This window comes from Pseudophryne corroboree, unplaced genomic scaffold (assembly GCF_028390025.1).
Source record: "Pseudophryne corroboree isolate aPseCor3 unplaced genomic scaffold, aPseCor3.hap2 scaffold_381, whole genome shotgun sequence".
Classification (NCBI taxonomy): domain Eukaryota; kingdom Metazoa; phylum Chordata; class Amphibia; order Anura; family Myobatrachidae; genus Pseudophryne; species Pseudophryne corroboree.
This window is the reverse complement of record NW_026970029.1, coordinates 426,373-450,114: the sequence shown is the minus strand read 5'-3', so window position 1 is coordinate 450,114 and position 23,742 is coordinate 426,373. Positions and strand designations below refer to the sequence as shown.

The window sequence follows — 23,742 nt, the reverse complement described above, 5'->3', positions numbered from 1 at the left end:
TGCAAGATCAACACTCTATCAACTGTGCAAACTAGACTGCACATAAATGCCATAAAATGTATCTGAGATTTTAGTAAATAAGGCCCGTTGCTGTCCGGGTCACGCAGCCGTCACGGCCCGCCCCCATACGGTCCGGTCATGTCTGCGTTGTCCTGACTGTGCCCCCAAAATGGCGGCACAACGCCGCTGGCCCGACTCCTCCTGCCCAGTGACCGCCTCTGCCTGTCAATCAGGCAGAGGCGCTCACTGGGCAGAGATGCTGATCGCATCTCTGGCATGTGCCGGTGCACTGCGGCACCAGCACACACGCACTTCAGACCTGATCTCCTGTTGTGTGAATATGCACAGCAGGGATCAGGTCTGAATTAGGCCCTATATACAGCTGTCAGTAAGGCAAGGATGTGCTGCTGCCAGTGAGGCAGGGATGTGCTGCTGGTAGTGAAGCAGTGATGTGCTGCTGTCAGCGAAGCAGTGCTGTGCTGCTGTCAGCGAGACAGGGATGTGCTGCTGTCAGCGAGGCAAGGATGTGCTGCTGTCAGCGAAGCAGGGATGTGCTGCTGTCAGCGAAGCAGGGATGTGCTGCTGTCAGTGAAGCAGGGATGTGCTGCTGTCAGCGAGGCAGGGATGTGCTGCTGTCAGCGAGGCAGGGATGTGCTGCTGTCAGCGAGGCAGGGATGTGCTGCTATAAGTGAGGTAGGGATGTGCTGCTGTCATTGAAGCAGGTATGTGCTGCTGCAGTGAGGCAGAGATATGCAGCCCACTATCTCCCTATCACCCCTGCCTGAGTCACACACTTTCCCTGTCACCCCTGCCTCAGTTACCCACTATCTCCCAGTCACCGCTGCCTCAGTCAACCACTATATCTGCGATCCCTGCCTCAGTAACCCACTATACCAGTCACCCCTGCTTTAGTCACCCACTGTCACCCTATCACCCCTGCTTCAGTCACCCACTATCCCTGTCAACCCTGCCTCAGTCACCCACTATCTCCCAGTCACCCCTGCCTCAGTCAGCCACTATCCCTGTCACCCCTGCCTCAGTCTCTTACTGTCCCTGTCACCCCTGCCACAGTCATCCACTATCTCCCTATCACCCCTGCCTTAGTCATTTATTATACCTGTCACCCACTTTCTTCCCATACTTACCCAACCCCTTCCTATCACCCCTCCCTCAGTAACCCACTATCTCCCTGTCACCCACTATCTCCCAGTCACCCCGGCCTCAGTCACCCACTATCTCCCACTCATACATGCTTCAGTCACCCACTATCTCCCAGTCATCCCTGCCTCAGTCACCTACTGACACCAGTGTAGACATTTCTGCTGCGGCCTCTCCACTCTCCAGCGTGAACGTCCTGACGACTGAGGAAATCCGCTTCCTAGTTGAGGACTCCGGGAATGAACACTGCCGATATTGCTGTCAGATGACTTTCTACCCAACGGAGGATTTTTGATACTTCCAGCTTTGCCATGCAGTTTCGAGTGCCGCCTTGATGATTTGTGTACACTACCGTGGTGGCGTTGTCAGATTGTACTTGAACAGGCCTGTTTTGTACTAGAGGCAGGGCCAGTGTCAATTAATTGAACACTGCCTGTAATTCCAGAATGTATATCAGGAGGAGAGATTCCTCCCTGGTCCACCGACCCTGGAGAAAGTGTTGCTCCAACACCATGGCCCAGCCCAAAAGACTGGCATCCATTGTCAGGAGGACACAGTTGGAGATCCAGAAGGGATGGCCCCTGCTCAACTGTTGGTCCTGTAGCCACCAGCTCAGTGTCAGACAAACCTCCGGAGTCAAGGAGATCATTTGAGACATCATCCGATGAGGCAGGCCGTCCCACTTGGAGAGGATTAACCTCTGCAGAGGGCGGTAATGAAATTGAGCGTACTCTACCATATCGAAAGCCGACACCATGAGGTCTAGTACTTGCATCGCTGTGTGTATCAACACTCTTGGGCGAGAGAGGACGATACTGTCCTGAATTTTCAGGACTTTCTCTGGAGACAGAAACAATTGTTGGCTGTGTGTGTCCAGCAGTGCCCCTAGGTGCACAATGTTCCGAGCAGGGACCAGCGAGGACTTTTTTCAGTTGATGAGCCACCCGTGGACTTTTAGGAATTGGACCGCCAGTTCCAGATAACTGTGGAGAACCTCTTGGGAGTTCACCAGGATCAGCAAGTCGTCCAGATTTGGCAGGATCCTGATTCTCTGATGGTGAAGGGTCGTCATCACGGCCATGACCTTGGTGAATATCCGAGGTGCCGTGGCCAAACCAGAAGGCAGGACTTGAAATCCAAAAACAAACCAGGCACAACACTGCTTAGCTTCCATCATCAGATGAGATTGGACCAGTGGCGTAACTACTGCCCCCGCAGTCCTCGCGGTGGCTTGGGGGCGAGGGGCTGCGGGGGCGCCACTGATTTACAGCAGACTGACATGCGGACGAGCGTCCGCATGTCAGTCTGCAGTCTCCTTCCCTCCGCCGCTTTTTGGAGGGACACGGAGGGCACACAGCGCGCCTCCCTGTGTCCCTCCTGTTGCATCATCTCCGGCGGCCGCGGGTCTAATAGGGGGAAGTGCCGTCCGTGAGCTCTAATTGGCTCACGAACCGGCACTTCCCCCTATTAGACCCGCGGCCGCCGGAGATGATGCAGCAGGAGGGACACAGGAGAGACGAGCTGTGCCCTCCGTGTCCCTCCAAAAAGCGACGGCGGGGGGTGTGTGTAAATATCTGGCACTGGGGGCATATATGGCACGGGGGGGGGGGAAGGAATATCTGGCCACTGGGGGAGATATCTGGCACTGGGGCATATATGGCACTGGGGGGGAATATCTGGCACTGGGGGCATATATGGCAATGCCCGTTATACATTATGCTACACACTGCAATGCCCCTGATACATTATAGCACATACAATGTCTGTGACACATTATGACACACACCGCAATGTCCGTGATACATTATGCCACACACTGCAATGCCCGATACATTATAGCACATACAATGCCTGTGACACATTATGCCACACACTGCAATGACCTTGAGACATTATACCACAATGCCCGTGATATAGTATACCATACACCGTAATGCCTGTGACACATACCGCAATGCCCTGCCCGTTATACCCTATGCCACACATCGCAATGCCCGTTATGTATTATGCCACACTGCAATGACCCTGAGACATTATACCACATACCACAATGCCCGTGATATAGTATACCACACACCGTAATGCCTGACACATTATGACACACACCGCAATGTCCGTGATACATTATGCCACACACTGCAATGACCCTGAGACATTATACCACATATCACAATGCCTGCGATATAGTATACCATACACCGTAATGCCTGCGACACATTATGACACACACCGCAATGTCCGTGATACATTATGCCACACACCGTAATGCCCATTACACATTAAGTCCTACAGTAAGGCTTCTAATTACTTTTCAATTACCTGCTCGTTGTCAGGGGTTTCATGCACTGGGTGTCATGCTCGTTGCCAGGGGTTTCATGCTCTTGGTTCCATGCACGGTGCCAGCGGTTTTCATGCTCAGGGTGTCATGCTCGTTGCCAGGGGTTTCATGCACTGGGTGTCATGCTCGTTGCCAGGTGTTTCATGCACTGGGTGTCATGCTCGTTGCCAGATGTTTCATGCACTGGGTGTCATGCTCGTTGCTAGGAGGTAGTCCTTGTTGCTAGGGCTGTGCTCCCAGTGCCACATATGTCCCCAGTGCCAGATATTCCCCCACGGTGCCAGGTACTTACATGCCCCAGTGCCAAATATAGTCGTCCCCCCCATGTGCCAGGTACACATATGCCCCCAGTGCCAGATATTCCCCCCCAGTGCCATATATGCCCCCAGTGCCAGATATTCCCCCCAGTGCCATATATGCCCCCCGTGCCATATATGCCCCCAGTGCCAGATACCCCCCCCAGTGCCATATATGCCCCCAGTGCCAGATATTCCCCCCCAGTGCCATATATGCCCCAGTGCCAGATATCTCCCCCAGTGGCCAGATATTCCTTCCCCCCCCCCCCCGTGCCATATATGCCCCCAGTGCCAGATATTTACACACACCCCCCGCCGTCGCTTTTTGGAGGGACACGGAGGGCACAGCTCGTCTCTCCTGTGTCCCTCCTGCTGCATCATCTCCGGCGGCCGCGGGTCTAATAGGGGGAAGTGCCGGTTCGTGAGCCAATTAGAGCTCACGGACGGCACTTCCCCCTATTAGACCCGCGGCCGCCGGAGATGATGCAACAGGAGGGACACAGGGAGGCGCGCTGTGTGCCCTCCGTGTCCCTCCAAAAAGCGGCGGAGGGAAGGAGACTGCAGACTGACATGCGGACGCTCGTCCGCATGTCAGTCTGCTGTAAATCAGTGGCGCCCCCGCAGCCCCTCGCCCCCAAGCCACCGCGAGGACTGCGGGGGCAGTAGTTACGCCACTGGTCCAATCTCATCTGATGATGGAAGCTAAGCAGTGTTGTGCCTGGTTTGTTTTTGGATTTCAAGTCCTGCCTTCTGGTTTGGCCACGGCACCTCGGATATTCACCAAGGTCATGGCCGTGATGACGACCCTTCACCATCAGAGAATCAGGATCCTGCCAAATCTGGACGACTTGCTGATCCTGGTGAACTCCCAAGAGGTTCTCCACAGTTATCTGGAACTGGCGGTCCAATTCCTAAAAGTCCACGGGTGGCTCATCAACTGAAAAAAGTCCTCGCTGGTCCCTGCTCGGAACATTGTGCACCTAGGGGCACTGCTGGACACACACAGCCAACAATTGTTTCTGTCTCCAGAGAAAGTCCTGAAAATTCAGGACAGTATCGTCCTCTCTCGCCCAAGAGTGTTGATACACACAGCGATGCAAGTACTAGACCTCATGGTGTCGGCTTTCGATATGGTAGAGTACGCTCAATTTCATTACCGCCCTCTGCAGAGGTTAATCCTCTCCAAGTGGGACGGCCTGCCTCATCGGATGATGTCTCAAATGATCTCCTTGACTCCGGAGGTTTGTCTGACACTGAGCTGGTGGCTACAGGACCAACAGTTGAGCAGGGGCCATCCCTTCTGGATCTCCAACTGTGTCCTCCTGACAATGGATGCCAGTCTTTTGGGCTGGGCCATGGTGTTGGAGCAACACTTTCTCCAGGGTCGGTGGACCAGGGAGGAATCTCTCCTCCTGATATACATTCTGGAATTACAGGCAGTGTTCAATTAATTGACACTGGCCCTGCCTCTAGTACAAAACAGGCCTGTTCAAGTACAATCTGACAACGCCACCACGGTAGTGTACACAAATCATCAAGGCGGCACTCGAAACTGCATGGCAAAGCTGGAAGTATCAAAAATCCTCCGTTGGGTAGAAAGTCATCTGACAGCAATATCGGCAGTGTTCATTCCCGGAGTCCTCAACTAGGAAGCGGATTTCCTCAGTCGTCAGGACGTTCACGCTGGAGAGTGGAGAGGCCGCAGCAGAAATGTCTACACTGGTGTCAGTAGGTGACTGAGGCAGGGATGACTGGGAGATAGTGGGTGACTGAAGCATGTATGAGTGGGAGATAGTGGGTGACTGAGGCCGGGGTGACTGGGAGATAGTGGGTGACAGGGAGATAGTGGGTTACTGAGGGAGGGGTGATAGGAAGGGGTTGGGTAAGTATGGGAAGAAAGTGGGTGACAGGTATAATAAATGACTAAGGCAGGGGTGATAGGGAGATAGTGGATGACTGTGGCAGGGGTGACAGGGACAGTAAGAGACTGAGGCAGGGGTGACAGGGATAGTGGCTGACTGAGGCAGGGGTGACTGGGAGATAGTGGGTGACTGAGGCAGGGTTGACAGGGATAGTGGGTGACTGAAGCAGGGGTGATAGGGTGACAGTGGGTGACTAAAGCAGGGGTGACTGGTATAGTGGGTTACTGAGGCAGGGATCGCAGATATAGTGGTTGACTGAGGCAGCGGTGACTGGGAGATAGTGGGTAACTGAGGCAGGGGTGACAGGGAAAGTGTGTGACTCAGGCAGGGGTGATAGGGAGATAGTGGGCTGCATATCTCTGCCTCACTGCAGCAGCACATACCTGCTTCAATGACAGCAGCACATCCCTACCTCACTTATAGCAGCACATCCCTGCCTCGCTGACAGCAGCACATCCCTGCCTCGCTGACAGCAGCACATCCCTGCCTCGCTGACAGCAGCACATCCCTGCTTCACTGACAGCAGCACATCCCTGCTTCGCTGACAGCAGCACATCCCTGCTTCGCTGACAGCAGCACATCCCTGCCTCGCTGACAGCAGCACATCCCTGTCTCGCTGACAGCAGCACAGCACTGCTTCGCTGACAGCAGCACATCACTGCTTCACTACCAGCAGCACATCCCTGCCTCACTGGCAGCAGCACATCCTTGCCTTACTGACAGCTGTATATAGGGCCTAATTCAGACCTGATCCCTGCTGTGCATATTCACACAACAGGAGATCAGGTCTGAAGTGCGTGTGTGCTGGTGCCGCAGTGCACCGGCACATGCCAGAGATGCGATCAGCATCTCTGCCCAGTGAGCGCCTCTGCCTGATTGACAGGCAGAGGCGGTCACTGGGCAGGAGGAGTCGGGCCAGCGGCGTTGTGCCGCCATTTTGGGGGCACAGTCAGGACAACGCAGACATGACCGGACCGTATGGGGGCGGGCCGTGACGGCTGCGTGACCCGGACAGCAACGGGCCTTATTTACTAAAATCTCAGATAAATTTTATGGCATTTATGTGCAGTCTAGTTTGCACAGTTGATAGAGTGTTGATCTTGCACTATCAATGTAAGCCTCACATAGGTTTGATACACATGTAAGTTTGTTTTTATTTTACTACATTGTGGTTTGTGGCTCTATACCATGTAATGCATGTCTTTTAACAGTAGTCAAGTCTTCCAATGTGCTTGTTAGTGAAACCCAATAGATAGCTTTATTTTATTTTGTTTCTTCAAATATTGAATGCATATGTCTTATAACTTTTTTTTTTTTCAATATACAGGTTGAGTATCTGTATATACATTTTTATTATAAGATTTTCAATGACACAAGTACATCCAAGTTGCAGATTATGGATTGTGAAGGACAAATCAACCATATAAACAATTTAAGCAATTTAAATTGCATGCAGGTAGTAGAATATCAAACTCCTTGGATGAGAGTTGGTCGTAATAAACTAGGATAGAAAAGAATAAAGTAGAAAATAAGATTTTAAACCTACCGGTAAATCTTTTTCTCGTAGTCCGTAGAGGATGCTGGGGACTCCGTAAGGACCATGGGGATAGACGGGCTCCACAGGAGACATGGGCACTTTAAGAAAGACTTTAGTTCTGGGTGTGCACTGGCTCCTCCCTCTATGCCACAGTTAGAGAAACTGTGCCCAGAGGAGACGGACAGTATGAGGAAAGGATTTTGTTAATCCAGGGCAAGATTCATACCAGCCACACCAATCACACCGTATAACTTGTGATAAACTACCCAGTTATCAGTATGAAAAAACAACATAGCATCAGTGCAGGACCGATGCAACTATAACATAACCCTTATTGAAGCAATAACTATATACAAGTATTGCAGAAGTAGTCCGCACTTGGGACGGGCGCCCAGCATCCTCTACGGACTACGAGAAAAATATTTACCAGTAGGTTTAAAATCTTATTTTCTCTAACGTCCTAGAGGATGCTGGGGACTCCGTAAGGACCATGGGGATTATACCAATGCTCCAAAACGGGCGGGAGAGTGCGGATGACTCTGCAGCACCGATTGAGCAAACATGAGTTCCTCCTCAGCCAGGGTATCAAACTTATAGTATTTTGCAAAGGTGTGTGAACCCGACCAAGTAGCAGCTTGACACAGCTGTAGCGCCGAGACCCCTCGGGCAGCCGCCCAAGAAGAGCCCACTTTCCTCGTGGAATGGGCCTTGACCGATTTCAGTAACTGCAATCCAGCCATAGAATGCGCTTGCTAAATCGTGTTACAAATCCGGCGAGCAATAGCCTGCTTTGAAGCAGGGGCACCAATCTTGTTGGTTGCATACAGGACAAACAGCGCTTCAGTTTTCCTGACTCTAGCCGTCCTGGCCACGTAAATTTTCAAAGCCCTAACCACATCAAGTAACTCGGAATCCTCCAAGTCACGCGTAGCCACAGGCACCACAATAGGTTGGTTCATATGAAAAGATGAGACCACTTTTGGTAGGAATTGAGGACGGGTCTGCAATTCCGCTCTATCCACATGGAATACCAAATATGGGCTTTTATGTGACAAAGCCGCTAATTCCGACACTCGCCTAGCCGAAGCCAAGGCTAATAACATGACCACCTTCCATGTGAGATATTTTAACTCCACTGTTTTAAGTGGTTCAAACCAGTGTAATTTTAGAAAACTTAACACCACGTTAAGGTCCCAAGGTGCCACCGGAGGCACAAAAGGAGGCTGAATATGCAGCACTCCTTTTACAAAAGTCTGAACTTCTGGAAGAGAAGCCAATTCTTTTTGAAAGAAAATGGATAAGGCCGAAATCTGGACCTTAATAGAGCCTAATTTTAGGCCCAAATTCACTCCAGTTTGTAGGAAGTGAAGGAAACGGCCCAGATGGAATTCTTCCGTAGGAGCATTCCTGGCCTCACACCAAGAAACATAATTTCGCCATATACGGTGTAATGTTTTAACGTTACATCCTTCCTAGCCTTTATCAGCGTAGGGATGACCTCAACCGGAATGCTAGGATCCGGCATTCAACCGCCATGCCGTCAAACGCAGCCGCGGTAAGTCTTGGAACAGACAGGGCCCCTGATGCAACAGGTCCTGTCTTAGAGGGAGAGGCCACAGATCTTCTGTGAGCATTTCCTGCAGATCCGGATACCAGGTCCTCCGTGGCCAATCTGGAACAATGAGGATTGTTCTCACTCCTCTTTGTCTTATTATCCTCAACACCTTGGGTATGAGAGGAAGAGGAGGAAATACCGACCGGAACACCCACGGTGTCACTAGGGCGTCTACAGCTACTGCCTGAGGGTCTCTTGACCTTGCGCAATACCTCTGTAGCTTTTTGTTGAGCCGGGACGGCATCATGTCTATCTGTGGCAGTTCCCACCGACTTGTAATCTGTGCAAAGACTTCCTGATGAAGTCCCCACTCTCCCGGATGTAGGTCGTGTCTGCTGAGGATGTCTGCTTCCCAGTTGTCCACTCCCGGAATGAACACTGCTGACAGTGCGCTTGCGTGATTCTCCACCCAGCGAAGAATTCTGGTGGCTTGTGCCATCGCCACTCTGCTTCTTGTGCCGCCTTGGCGGTTTACATGAGCCACTGCGGTGACGTTGTCTGACTGGATCAGAACCGGTTGGTCGCAAAGTAAGGTCTCCGCTTGACGTAGGGCATTGTATATGGCCCTTAGTTCCAGGATGTTGATGTGAAGACAAGTCTCTTGACTTGACCAAAGACCTTGGAAATTTCTTCCCTGTGTGACTGCTCCCCAACCTTGGAGGCTTGCGTCTGTGGTCACCAGGATCCAGCCCTGAATGCTGAATCTGCATCCCTCGAGAAGGTGAGCACTCTGCAGCCACCACAAGAGTGATACCCTGACCCTGGGGGACAGGGTGATCAACCAATGCATCTGTAAATGTGACCCGGACCACTTGTCCAGTAGGTCCCATTGGAAAGTCCTCGCATGGAACCTGCCGAATGGAATGGCCTCGTATGATGCCACCATCTTTCCCAGGACTCGAGTGCAGTGATGCACTGACACCTGTTTTGGTTTCAATAGGTTCCTGACAAGAGTCATGAGTTCCTGGGCCTTTTCTATCAGGAGATAAACCTTCTTCTGGTCTGTGTCCAGAATCATGCCCAAGAAAGACAGACGAGTAGTAGGAATCAACTGCGACTTCGGGATATTGAGAATCCAGCCGTGTTGCTGTAACACTTTCAGTGAAAGTGATACGCTGTTCAGCAACTGCTCTCTTGATCTCGCTTTTATGAGATCGCCCAAGTACGGGATAATTGTGACACCTTGCTTGCACAGGAGCACCATCATTTCCGCCATTACCTTGGTGAAAATTCTCAGGGCCATGGAGAGACCAAACAGCAACGTCTGAAATTGGCAATGACAGTCCTGTACCGCAAATCTGAGTTACGCCTGATGAGGTGGATAAATGGGGACATGAAGGTATGCATCCTGTACACAAATGCGGACAACAGGTGTCAAGCCGTGTGTTGCCTTTGTCAAGCTGTAATAAGTAGGGATAAGGACGTTAACCACCTCGGAACATCCTCCCTTATACGTCACCTGCAGCGCATTCATCATAAGTCAGTGACAAGTTCAAAAACTTTGGATGACAGCGGAAGCAGTCCACTAACCACTAAATCCCTTCCTCTTGTAACCAAGCTCCTGCAAACCACACCACCAACTCCCTCAGTGTCAATTTCCTCCTTAGACAGGAGAGCCAATAGTCCTGCAGGCCATGTCACTGGCAAGTCTAACGAGTCCTCTCCTGCCTGGGATTCCTCCGATGCATCCTTGAGTGTAACGCCTACTGCTGCTGGCGCTGCTGTTGTTGCTGCTGGGAGTCGATCGTCATCCCAGAGGGGAAGTCGGAAGACCACTTGTACTTCTTCCAGTAAGCAATTGACTGTCCAACAGTCCTTTGCGAGGAAGATGAAATATCACAGCAGTCATCCTGCTGCAAAGCGGATAACTCAGGTCTGGGTGGTGAAAAACGTGGTTCCGGTATCCATCGTTAATTTAGAGGCAACTAGAGACTTGATTGAGGTACTGTGTCCACGGTACCAAATACCCTCTAGGTTCCATTTCTCTAGGCAGGCAATACCGAAAATGTACACAGACCTCAGAAAAAGAGTCACCAGTGTCCTAAAAAATGCAGTTGTACCCAATGTCCACTTGTCTGTGGTTAAGTGGAGCAGGGCAGACTCAGGACTATATGACTGTGACAGCCCACTGGGTAGATGTATTGCCTCCCGCAGCAAGAACAGCAGCGGCGGCACCAGTAGCAGCATCTCGCAATTGCCAACTCGTTCCTAGGCAGGCTACGCTTTGTATCACCGCTTTCCATAAGAGGCACACAGCTGACAACCTCTTACGGAAACTGAGGAACATCATCGCAGAATGGCTTACCCCAATTGAACTCTCCTGGGGATTTGTGACATCGGACAACGCCACCAATATTGTGCGTGCATTACATCTGGGCAAATTCCAGCACGTCCCATGTTTTGCACATACATTGAACTTGGTGGTGCAGAATTATTTAAAAAACGACAGGGGCGTGCAAGAGATGCTGTCGGTGGCCCGAAGAATTGCGGGCCACTTTCTGCCTTCAGCCACCGCATGCCGAAGACTGGAGCACCACCAAACATTCCTGAACCTGCCCTGCCATCATCTGAAGCAAGAGGTGGTAACGAGGTGGAATTCAACCCTCTATATGCTTCAGAGGATGGAGGAGCAGCAAAAGGCCATTCAAGCCTATACATCTGCCCACGATATAGGCAAAGGAGGGGGAATGCACCTGACTCAAGCGCAGTGGAGAATGATTTCAACGTTGTGCAAGGTTCTGCAACCCTTTGAACTTTCCACACGTGAAGTCAGTTCAGACACTGCCAGCCTGAGTCAGGTCATTCCCCTCATCAGGCTTTTGCAGAAGAAGCTGGAGACATTGAAGGAGGAGCTAAAACAGAGCGATTCAACTAGGCATGTGGGACTTGTGGATGGAGCCCTTAATTTGCTTAACCAGGATTCAATCTGTTGAAATCAGAGCACTACATTTTGGCCGCCGTGCTCGATCCTAGATTTAAAACCTACATTGTATCTCTCTTTCCGGCAGACACAAGTCTGCAGAGGTTCAAAGACCTGCTGGTGAGAAAATTGTCAAGTCAAGCGGAACGTGACCCGTCAACAGCTCCTCCTTCACATTCTCCCGCAACTGGGGGTGCGAGGAAAAGGCTAAGAATTCCGAGCCCACCCACTGGCGGTGATGCAGGGCAGTCTGGAGTGAGTGCTGACATCTGGTCCAGACTGAAGGACCTGGCAACGATTACTGACATGTCGTCTACTGTCACTGCATATGATTCTGTCACCTTTGAAAGAATGGTGGAGAAAAAGAGGCAATTTGGAGGCCCTTGCACAAACTGGCTTTATTCTACCTAAGTTGCCCTCCCTCCAGTGTGTACTCCGAAAGAGTGTTTAGAACGGCCGCTCACCTTGTCAGCAATCGGCGTACAAGGTTACTTCCAGAAAATGTGGAGAAGATGATGATCATCAAAATTAATTATAATCAATTCCTCCGTGGAGACATTCACCAGCAATTGCCTCCAGAAAGTACACAGGGATCTGAGATGGTGGATTCCAGTGGGGACGAATTAATAATCTGTGAGGAGGGGGATGTACACAGTGAAAGGGGTGAGGAATCGGAGGATGATGAGGTGGACATCTTGCCTCTGTAGAGCCAGTTTGTGCAAGGAGAGATTGATTGATTCTTTTTTGGTGGGGGCCCAAACCAACCAGTCATTTCAGTCAGTCGTGTGGCAGACCCTGTCGCTGAAATGATGGGTTCGTCAATGTTTTTCTTTTCAATCTAAACCCCTGCAGTTTTCTGTAAGCATCTGCTTCGCTATGATGATCAACAAGTCACAAGGGAAAACACTCAGGGCTGGAGGCGTAGATCTTAGGACCAGCTGCTACAAGCATGGCAGAGGTGTCACTATCACTGGTGACACCCAGAGAGGCGGCGAGGGAGATTGTAATGCAGTGCGCGCAGATAAGCAGCGCAATGGTAAAAAGGAGGCATGGTCTCATAGGTAGGGGCGTGGCCTGAATCACCATTTTGTTGCTGCAGGTATCCCGGGGGTTGGGGGCTGTACCCGGGGACTAGTGTGTGAGTGGTGCTGGCTCCTGCACAGTGACAGAAACTGGGTATTGCACGTAATGTCACAGTGAAACACCCATATTCTGTCACTGAAGAAGAGCCGGCACTTTTGTGTCACCCCACTTGGCGGGTGACACTCGGGTGTGTGCCGCAACCCCGTTGTGATGCCACTGACCCATGGGAAGCTTTACGTGGCTTACCCATGTGTTAGTAGCCCCAAGCATCTTTTGTGTTAGTCCCTGAAGAAAAACTTCAAATATTGTTTACAATTTTGTAATCAATGGCCTAATTCAGTAAGGATTGCAAATTCTGCTAAGTAACAGAATTTGCAATCCTTTGGTTCGCATGCTGGGGCCACCCATCACAGGGCATGGCCACCCAGCATGCCGCCTCCCTTCTTGACCACGCTGAAATTGCAGTCTCAGTGCAGTTCAGCGTGATCATAAAAAATGGGTTAGCCTCCTGTTGGTGCAGACTGTACGTGTGCGCAGGAAGCCGCCACCATTTTTGTGATCGCAACGGCTGCATGTGATGTCATGCAGCCGCTCTGACCACGCCTCCTGTTTCTCCGTTGAAGCCCTGCCCCCGCACCGCTCCATCTCCGACTTTGAAATGGAGTGTTGCTGACCCCCCCCCCCGCACCGATTGACAGTAACAGAAAATGCAGGCGCATGCGTATGCTCTTAGCAATTTTTGCAGTTGGATTGCTTATTGTGATTGCAATCCAACCTGAATCAGGCTCTATTACCTATCACAATGCACTGCAGGTAGTATAAAATGGGGTTAATATAGGAGAAAACCCCCCAGAGCTGTGCTCCTTAACTGTCCCTGGTGGCTAGTGGAGCGGCTGCCCAGTAATCAGTGTCCACGCCAGTGCGCACACGGCCCGCCCCCTACAGCCATGCTGGATCACGGTATAGTGTGGGCACAGAAGCCCCTTACCTCCCTTTCATCAGCGGCCTCGTGATCCCGGAGGGCGGTGTGTGTGTGACTGACCTTAGGAAGAAACCGGAGCCTCCGCTGCAGTGACCCAGCAACCAGGGCACGGGAGAATACTGCGCCGCTGGGAGTGATGGAGCTGCAGTAAAGATGTCTATTAGACCTAGCCTGCTGCAGCCCTTGTACATTCTTATAAAAAAAGTTCTTCTTTTCTTGTCAAAATTAATAGCTAAGTATAGGCTGCCTGAGGCAGCCCCCTGTTAAGTGTCCTGCTACTGAAGGCACCAACTACAAACTTAGCTCCCTGTTCATGGAAGCGAGGTTATAGAGCAGGGGGCGCTGAGCATCTTGGGAACAGTCAAAAGCTTTGAGCCTGTTGGTGCCTCAGATCAAGATCCTACTCTACACCACAATGTGAATCCTTGTGGAGTCCAGTGTACCCCACAGAAGAAATGAATGTGTCACACCCATTGGCAGCAACATTAGAATAGCTGCTGATGGGCACAATTGAGAAAGGAAGGGGGGAAAACATTTGAATCCAGCACATATATGTAATTTGAATATGTAATTTGTACCTTCCTACTTTAAAATGTAATGGATGAACCTCACCCTGTGAGAACTATCTTCATGATCAAGAGATCTCATATGCAAGATAAGTATGTGTTGGCAGAGGCGCTCACTGGGCAGAGATGCTGATCGCATCTCTGGCATGTGCCGGTGCACTGCGGCACCAGCACACACACACACACACACACACACACACACACTTCAGACCTGATCTCCTGTTGTGTGAATATGCACAGCAGAGATCAGGTCTGAATACAGCTGTCAGTAAGGCAGGGATCTGCTGCTGCCAGTGAGGCAGGGATGTGCTGCTGTCAGTGAAGCAGTGATCTGCTGCTGCCAGTGAGGCAGGGATCTGCTGCTGCCAGTGAGGCAGGGATGTGCTGCTATAAGTGAGGCAGGTATGTGCTGCTGTCAATGAGGCAGGGATGTGCTGCTGTCAGTGAAGCAGGGATGTGCTGCTGTCAGCAAGGCAGTGATCTGCTGCCGACTATCTCCCTATCACCCCTGCCTGAGTCACACACTTTCCCTGTCACCCCTGCCCCAGTTACCCACTATCTCCCAGTCACCGCTGCCTCAGTTAACCACTATATCTGCGACCCCTGCCTCAGTCACCCACTATACCAGTCACCCCTGCTTTAGTCACCCACTATCTCTGTCACCCCTGCCTCAGTCAACCACTATCTCCATATCACCCCTACCTCAGTCACCCGCTATCCCTGTCACCTCTGCCTCAGTCACCCACTGTCACCCTATCACCCCTGCCTCAGTCACCCACTATCCCTGTCACCCCTGCCTCAGTCTCCTACTGTCCCTGTCACCCCTGCCACAGTCATCCACTATATCCCTATCACCCCTGCCTTAGTCACTGACTATCTCCCAGTCACCCCGGCCTCAGTCACCCACTATCTCCCAGTCATACATGCTTCAGTCACCCACTATCTCCCAGTCATCCCTGCCTCAGTCACCTACTGACACCAGTGCAGACATTTCTGCTGCGGCCTCTCCACTCTCCAGCGTGAACGTACTGACGACTGAGGAAATCCGCTTCCCAGTTGAGGACTCCGGGAATGAACACTGCCGATATTGCTGGCAGATGACGTTCTACCCAACTGAGGATTTTTGATACTTCCAGCTTTGCCATGCAATTTCGAGTGCCGCCTTGATGATTTGTGTACACTACAGTGCAGTGGTGGGATTCAAATAAATTAACAACCGGTTCTATGTCCTAATGACCATTTTAAGTATACCAAAAGACATACCTAAAGGTAGTTTAATAATTCACGTATTTAATACTCCAATAAGAACAATAAAAGAGGTACACAAAAGTAGATGAAAAGAGGGACTACATACATACCCCCCCAGCCAGTCGCCCTTACCACAGGACAGGTCCTGCACTTGATTCCTCGATGCAGCTGCACGCTGGTGGTAGGTGGTGATAGGTGAGTGACCGCTCCGCTCCTGAAAATGGTGCCTCATAGGAACGGGCATTCCGGAACCAGTGGTGGAGCCCTCTGTCACCCCTGCTTAACCTGAGCTGCCGTCCGCACACCCGCCCCCCCGCACAGACCGCAACAGGGCCTTGTGTCTGTGTAGCACTGCAGAGTTCCTCCGCGCCCGGTCCACCCTCTCTCAGCGTCTGGACATGCTTACTGCGCATGTCAGGACTCCAGGGAGAGGAGGAGTCAGCAGGACAGGGCCGGGCGCAGAGGAACTCTGCAGTGGTACACAAACAATGACGCTCGGCCCTGTTGCGGTCACCGGTCTGTGCTGGCGGGCTGGTGTGCGGGCGGCAGCTCAGGCTAGGATAGAGGGCTTCCGGTGCAAATATATCCCTGGCAGTGCTCATTAGCAAACGGTTCTCAGAACTGTACCTAATATTAGGTATCGGTTCTATGGAACCGGTGCGAACCGGCTGAATCCCACCACTGCTACCGTGGTGTCGTTGTCCGATTGTACTTGAACAGGCCTGTTCTGTACTAGAGGCAGGGCCAGTGTCAATGAATTGAACACTGCCCGCAATTCCAGAATGTTTATCGGGAGGAGAGATTCCTCCCTGGTCCACCGATGGTGAAGGGTCGTTATCACGGCCATGACCTTGGTGAATTTCCGAGGTGCCGTGGCCAAACCAGAAGGCAGGACCTGAAATCCAAAAACTAACCAGGCACAACACTGCTTAGCTTCCAACATCAGATGAGATTGGACATATCCAGTGTGATGCGGCTGTAGATGATGTTTGCTGTTTCTAACTTCTACTTCTAACTACTGGTACATCAATGAATAAGTTTCAAAATATAATGCATCAAGAGAACGGTGTTGGTAGTATAAAACTACCTACAGCACCTGGTATTCCCAGGTGGTCTCACATCCAAGAACAAACCAGGCCTAAAATCAGGTGATATTGGGCATATACAGTGTGGTGTGGCTTTAGATGAGCTTAGTGGTTTCTGTTAGAGTTCTTCTACTTCTAACTACTCGTACATAAATGAGTAAGCAGCCGATTTATTAAACCTGGTGAAATGATAATTTGCATGGTGATAAAGTACCAGCCAATCAGCTCCTAATTGCCATGTCACAGGCTGGGTTTGAAAAATGACAGTTAGGAGCTGACTGGCTGGTACTTTATCACATTGCACTTTATCAGTTCACCAGGCTTAATAGATCTGCCCCAATGTTTCAAAATGGAATGTATCAAGAGAACGGTGTTAGTATTGTAAAAATACACACAGCTCCTGGTATTTCCTTGTGGTCTCCCATCCAAGTACTAAAACCAGGACCAACACTGCTCAGCTTCCATGATCAGGAGAGATTGGGCAAATCCAGTGTGCTGTGGCTGTAGATGAGCTGGTGGTTTCTGTTACAGCTCTTCTACTTCTAACTTCTGGTACATAAAAGAATACATGTAAAAATTAAATGTACCAAGAAAATGGTGTTGGTAGTTTAAAAACACCTAAAGAATCTGATACTACCAAGCAGTCTCCCATCCATGTATTAACAAAGTCCAATACTGCTTTGCTTCAAAAATCAAATGAGATTGGGCATATCCAGTGTGGTGTGGCTTTAGATAAGCTTTGTGGTTTCTGTTAGAGCTCTTCTACTTCTAACTACTGGTACATTAACGAATATGTATAACAGGCATGTCCAAACTGCGGCCCTCCAGCTGTTGAGAAACTACTCATCCCAGCATGCCCTGATGCAGCTTTAGCATTCCCTGACAGCAAAACTGTGTCTGGGCATGCTGGGATATGTAGTTTCACAACAGCTGGAGGGCCGCAGTTTGGACATGCCTGATGTATAAGGTTGTAGTTTATCCAATATGCCTTTACTACCTTACCTTTCAACCCCCCCTCCCTCCCCTCTTCTCCTTATAACTTCCTTAGTTCTCTCCTCCTCGTGTGTGCGTTATTTGTTTTCTCATACGTCCTAGAGGATGCTGGGGTCACATTAAGAACCATGGGGTATAGACGGGATCCGCAGGAGACATGGGCACTTTAAGACTTTCAAAGGGTGTGAACTGTCTCCTCCCTCTATGCCCCTCCTCCAGACTCCAGTTTTAGTATTGTGCGCAGTGATACTGGATGCACTACAGAGGAGCTCTACTGAGTTTCTCTGAAAAGACTAGTTAGTTTTTTTTATTTTCAGGGAGGCTGCTGGCAACAGTCTCCCTGCTTCGTTGGACTTAGGGGAGAGAAGTATGACCAACTTCTAGTGAGTTCAATGGCTCTGCTTCAGGCTGACAGGACACCATTAGCTCCTGAGGGTGCTGATCGCTGGGTACGCCTAGATGCACACTCCCGCAGCCTGCCGTCACCCCCTTACAGAGCCAGAAGACAGGTGAGTAGCAGAAGAACAGAAGACTTCTTCTTCAGTGACGGCATTCTGAGGTACCGAGCAGCGAGCGGAACGCTGCGCGCCATGCTCACACACAAACACAGGCACTGCAGGGTGCAGGGCACGGGGGGGGGGGCACCCTGGGCAGCATAAATTCCTCACAAAAGGCTGGAAAAAGTGGACATTAGTGCCTGGGCACTGTCCTTACCCCAATAGCGTAATTAATTATTTCTGAGCGGGACAGATACGCGCCATTACAGCGGCGGGGCTTCTTCCTCACCTCACCAGAACATCTTTAGAGCATTACAAGTCTATCACTATAGAGTTTATTATTTCCCAGACTGTGTACTTTTGGCGCTGGATTGTGAGCTGAAAAATCATCTGTGTCCCTCTGACAGATTTACTGACGGTCTGTCCCCCATAAGCCGGTGTGTCTGTGGGTACTTGGTATATGTGTGTCAACATGTCGGTGGCTGAATGTTTTTCCCAAGAGGAAACTATATTAGGAATGCAGACATATGATGGTGGCCCTGTTGGCACCACCAATAACTGACTGGGTAAATGTTTCAGTAATATCAGAGTAAGGTTGGATAAATCTGTGTCCCAGACACAGACGTAGAGAATAGATGTGATATTCATGGCTATGTTTCTTTTCCCTCAGGCCCCGCTGGGTCGCAAAAATGTTATTTTGCCCAGTTACTACACACTGATACTGACACGGATACTGATACTTATGTCGACCATAATGTTTCCTGATTAGATCCAATATTGGCAAGGAGCATTCAGTACATGATTGTGGATATTAAGGACATATTAAAATCACTGAAGACCCTGCTGTTCCTGACAAAGGGGTCTATATGTATGTATATATAGATATATAATGAAAGCTGATGTAACGTTCCTCCATCTCTGTTTGAGAAAGTCTGGGCCAGCTCGACAAGATGGTTTCAAATCCCCAAAAGGATTCTGGTTGTTTATTCATTTCCCGCCGCGGACAGAATAAAGTGGGAGTCACCCCCTGTTCTGCACGGGGCCCTGTCACAAATCCAGCGGATCGTATGCAGGAAGCTACATTATTTCTAGTTATGTAACCACGGGTACATTACTTAGACCTGCCATTACATGTGCATGGGTGAGTAGTAGTATTCAAGAATTGGTCGAATACCTTGTCATCCGATATAGATACCCTGGAGAGATGGGATACTCCTTACGTTGTATCATATCAAGGACACTGCAGCATACTTACGTGAGACTGCAAGGGATATAGGACTCTTGAGTTCACGGGCCAATTTCATGGCAGTGTCGAATAGGAGGGCATTGTGGATTCACCAAGAGAATGCTGATGCTGACTCCAAGAAGAAAGGGAGTCTCTTCCCTATGAAGGTGAAGCCTTGTTTGGTGACTGCCTAGTTAATTTGATCTCGGCAGCTCCCGCAGGTAAGTCAACCTTCTTGCCCTATGTTCCCTCCCAACGGATGAAGACGCATCATTCTCTGATGCAGTCATTTCGGCCCAATAGATATGCAAGAAGTTAAGATTCCCCTTTCTTTGCAGGTAGAGGAAGGAGAAGAGAGAAGAGGTCTGCATCCTCTTCAAGATCGCAGGAGCAGAGATCATCCTCTGCTTCTGCCAAATCCACTGCATGACGCTGGGGCTCTCTTGCAGGAGCCCGCACCAGTGGGGGCACGTCTAAAACTCTTCAGTCAGTTCTGGATTCATTCGGACATGGACTCGTGTGTTTTACAAATAGTGTCCCAAGGGTACAAACTGGGGTTTCAAGATGTTCCCCCTCACCGATTGTTCAAACATTAAGTTACTGTGCTATTCCTGGGTTATATAGCGCTGGGGTATGTGCTGGCATACTCTCTCTCTGTCTCTCCAAAGGGCCTTGTGGGGAAATTGTCTTCAGTATTGGCAAGGAAAAGCTGTCTTGTACCTTTGCATTTTTCTCCCAAACGAAGGACACTAGAAAGAAAATTTTAAAGCCTCCTGTTAGGCCATCATCTACACGACATAGCCCTGAATTTTCCAATGCGTAGCTCTTTGCAAAAGAGAGATATTGGCAAGGAAAAGCTGTCTTGTACCTTTGCATTTTTCTCCCAAACGAAGGACACTAGAAAGAGAATTTTAAAGCCTCCTGTTAGGCCATCATCTACACGACATAGCCCTGAATTTTCCAATGCGCAGCTCTTTGCAAAAGAGAGATATTGGCAAGGAAAAGCTGTCTTGTACCATTGCATTTTTCTCCCAAACGAAGGACACTAGAAAGAAAATTTTAAAGCCTCCTGTTAGGCCATCATCTACACGACATAGCCCTGAATTTTCCAATGCGCAGCTCTTTGCAAAAGAGAGATATTGGCAAGGAAAAGCTGTCTTGTACCTTTGCATTTTTCTCCCAAACGAAGGACACTAGAAAGAAAATTTTAAAGCCTCCTGTTAGGCCATCATCTACACGACATAGCCCTGAATTTTCCAATGCGCAGCTCTTTGCAAAAGAGAGATATTGGCAAGGAAAAGCTGTCTTGTACCATTGCATTTTTCTCCCAAACGAAGGACACTAGAAAGAAAATTTTAAAGCCTCCTGTTAGGCCATCATCTACACGACATAGCCCTAAATTTTCCAATGCGTAGCTCTTTGCAAAAGAGAGATATTGGCAAGGAAAAGCTGTCTTGTACCTTTGCATTTTTCTCCCAAACGAAGGACACTAGAAAGAAAATTTTAAAGCCTCCTGTTAGGCCATCATCTACACGACATAGCCCTGAATTTTCCAATGCGCAGCTCTTTGCAAAAGAGAGATATTGGCAAGGAAAAGCTGTCTTGTACCTTTGCATTTTTCTCCCAAACGAAGGTCACTAGAAAGAAAATTTTAAAGCCTCCTGTTAGGCCATCATCTACACGACATAGCCCTGAATTTTCCAATGCGTAGCTCTTTGCAAAAGAGAGATATTGGCAAGGAAAAGCTGTCTTGTACCTTTGCATTTTTCTCCCAAACGAAGGACACTAGAAAGAAAATTTTAAAGCCTCCTGTTAGGCCATCATCTACACGACATAGCCCTGAATTTTCCAATGCGCAGCTCTTTGCAAAAGAGAGATATTGGCAAGGAAAAGCTGTCTTGTACCATTGCATTTTTCTCCCAAACGAAGGACACTAGAAAGAACATTTTAAAGCCTCCTGTTAGGCCATCATCTACACGACATAGCCCTGAATTTTCCAATGCGCAGCTCTTTGCAAAAGAGAGATATTGGCAAGGAAAAGCTGTCTTGTACCTTTGCATTTTTCTCCCAAACGAAGGTCACTAGAAAGAAAATTTTAAAGCCTCCTGTTAGGCCATCATCTACACGACATAGCCCTGAATTTTCCAATGCGTAGCTCTTTGCAAAAGAGAGATATTGGCAAGGAAAAGCTGTCTTGTACCTTTGCATTTTTCTCCCAAACGAAGGACACTAGAAAGAAAATTTTAAAGCCTCCTGTTAGGCCATCATCTACACGACATAGCCCTGAATTTTCCAATGCGCAGCTCTTTGCAAAAGAGAGATATTGGCAAGGAAAAGCTGTCTTGTACCTTTGCATTTTTCTCCCAAACGAAGGACACTAGAAAGAAAATTTTAAAGCCTCCTGTTAGGCCATCATCTACACGACATAGCCCTGAATTTTCCAATACTTGACTGCATAATTTGTGTTTCCCCTGGTCGGCTCTCATATAATTCAGATCTCTTTGTCTCAGGTCTCTCTCCAGCCTAGTTTGCTGTCTGTTTCCACTTCTCTTTTCTTGAGCCGCTCCCTTCTATGCCCTTGCGCACTATCCTGACTTCTCCCGTCTGCTTACTTTGTGCCTTCCAACGCACAATGCGAACTACAGGTAGTGCTGCAGGGCCCACACCCTTTTATTTGCCTTACAGAGCAGCTCTGGAGCTGTTACAGTGCCCAGCTGCTGCAAGAAATCAGCTTGAATGCTTCAGGGGCTGGGGCATAGCCAACATGAGCCCCACACCGAATGAGGGTGCAGGTGTTTAATGCGAACTAGGGGTCATCCAAGCGCCGCAAAAGGCCGCCATGCCCTGCACGCCCCTTTTCTCTTTTCATATGCAGATGAGGGTTGAAGCCAACTTTGACCCACTGCTTGGATGACATCACCATATGCAAATCCATCTGCTGCAGGCCTTCCCCCAGGAATGCTTGTACTAGTTGTTGCATTTGGTTTGTTGTTTGGGGGTGCTTCAGTATTAGGCAGCCTTCTGCCCTCCCATGTTCATCTGAAAATATGTGTTCTCCCTGCAGTTGTTGTCCCCAGATGAGAGTTCCCTTGTGCTGCCTCAGTTGAATCTCCTTTACTTGACAGAGATGTGCCTGAGCAGCGGCCCTCCCCAGCCCTATCCCAAATCATACTTATTTTGCATAGGAGATACCATGGTCATGAAGATTGTTCTCCCAGGGTGAGGTTCATTCATTGCATTCTGGGTATGCTGACCCCTGTGATTTCCCCAAATGTGGGAAACTCGACTGCATTATTTGTGGTAGAGGGGGACTATGTTTGTGCTTTCCTCTGGTCAGCTCTGGTAAAAGTCAGATTTATTTGTCTCAGATCTTCCTCTAGCCTTGTTCCTCTTTCAAGAGTTCCCTTGTGCTGCCTCAGTTGGATCTCCTTCACTTGACAGGGGGGTGCCCGAGCAGCGACCCTCCCCAGCTCTAGCCCAACTCCTACTTACCTGCCAGGTGAGATACTATGATCATGAAGGTGCTTCTCCCAGGGCAAGGCTCACCCATTGCACTCTGGGTGTGCTGCTCCTGCAATTTCCCCAAATGTGGGACACTTGACTGCATAATTTGTGTTTCCCCTGGTCGGCTCTCGTATAATTCAGATCTCTTTGTCTCAGGTCTCTCTCCAGCCTAGTTTGCTGTCTGTTTCCACTTCTCTTTTCTTGAGCCGCTCCCTTCTATGCCCTTGCGCACTATCCTGACTTCTCCCGTCTGCTTACTTTGTGCCTTCCAATGCACAATGCAAACTACAGGTAGTGCTGCAGGGCCCACACCCTTTTACTTGCCTTACAGAGCAGCTCTGGAGCTGTTACAGTGCCCAGCTGCTGTAAGAAATCAGCTTGAATGCTTCAGGGGCTGGGGCATAGCCAACATGAGCCCCACACCGAAGGAGGGTGGAGGTGTTTAATGCGAACTAGGGGTCATCCAAGCGCCGCAAAAGGCCGCCATGCCCTGCACGCCCCTTTTCTCTTTTTTGATATGCAGACGAGGGTTGAAGCCAACTTTGACCCACTGCTTGGATGGCATTACCATATGCAAATCAATCTGCTGCAGGCCTTCCCCCAGGAATGCTTGCACTAGTTGTTGCATTTGGTTTGTTGTTTGGGGGTGCTTCAGTATTAGGCAGCCTTCTGCCCTCCCATGTTCATCTGAAAATATGTGTTCTCCCTGCAGTTGTTGTCCCCAGATGAGAGTTCCCTTGTGCTGCCTCAGTTGAATCTCCTTTACTTGACAG

General features: G+C 49.7%; 2 non-coding genes across 2 annotated transcripts; both read left to right on the top strand.

Annotated features, from left to right (window-relative positions):
* Positions 1-22,633: 22,633 nt before the first annotated feature.
* On the top strand, positions 22,634-22,797 carry LOC135022102 (U1 spliceosomal RNA). The gene has a single exon (XR_010219269.1). It is a non-coding gene; the product is annotated as a U1 spliceosomal RNA (small nuclear RNA).
* A 152-nt stretch (positions 22,798-22,949) lies between these two features.
* On the top strand, positions 22,950-23,112 carry LOC135022054 (U1 spliceosomal RNA). The gene has a single exon (XR_010219221.1). It is a non-coding gene; the product is annotated as a U1 spliceosomal RNA (small nuclear RNA).
* The last annotated feature ends 630 nt before the right edge of the window (positions 23,113-23,742 follow it).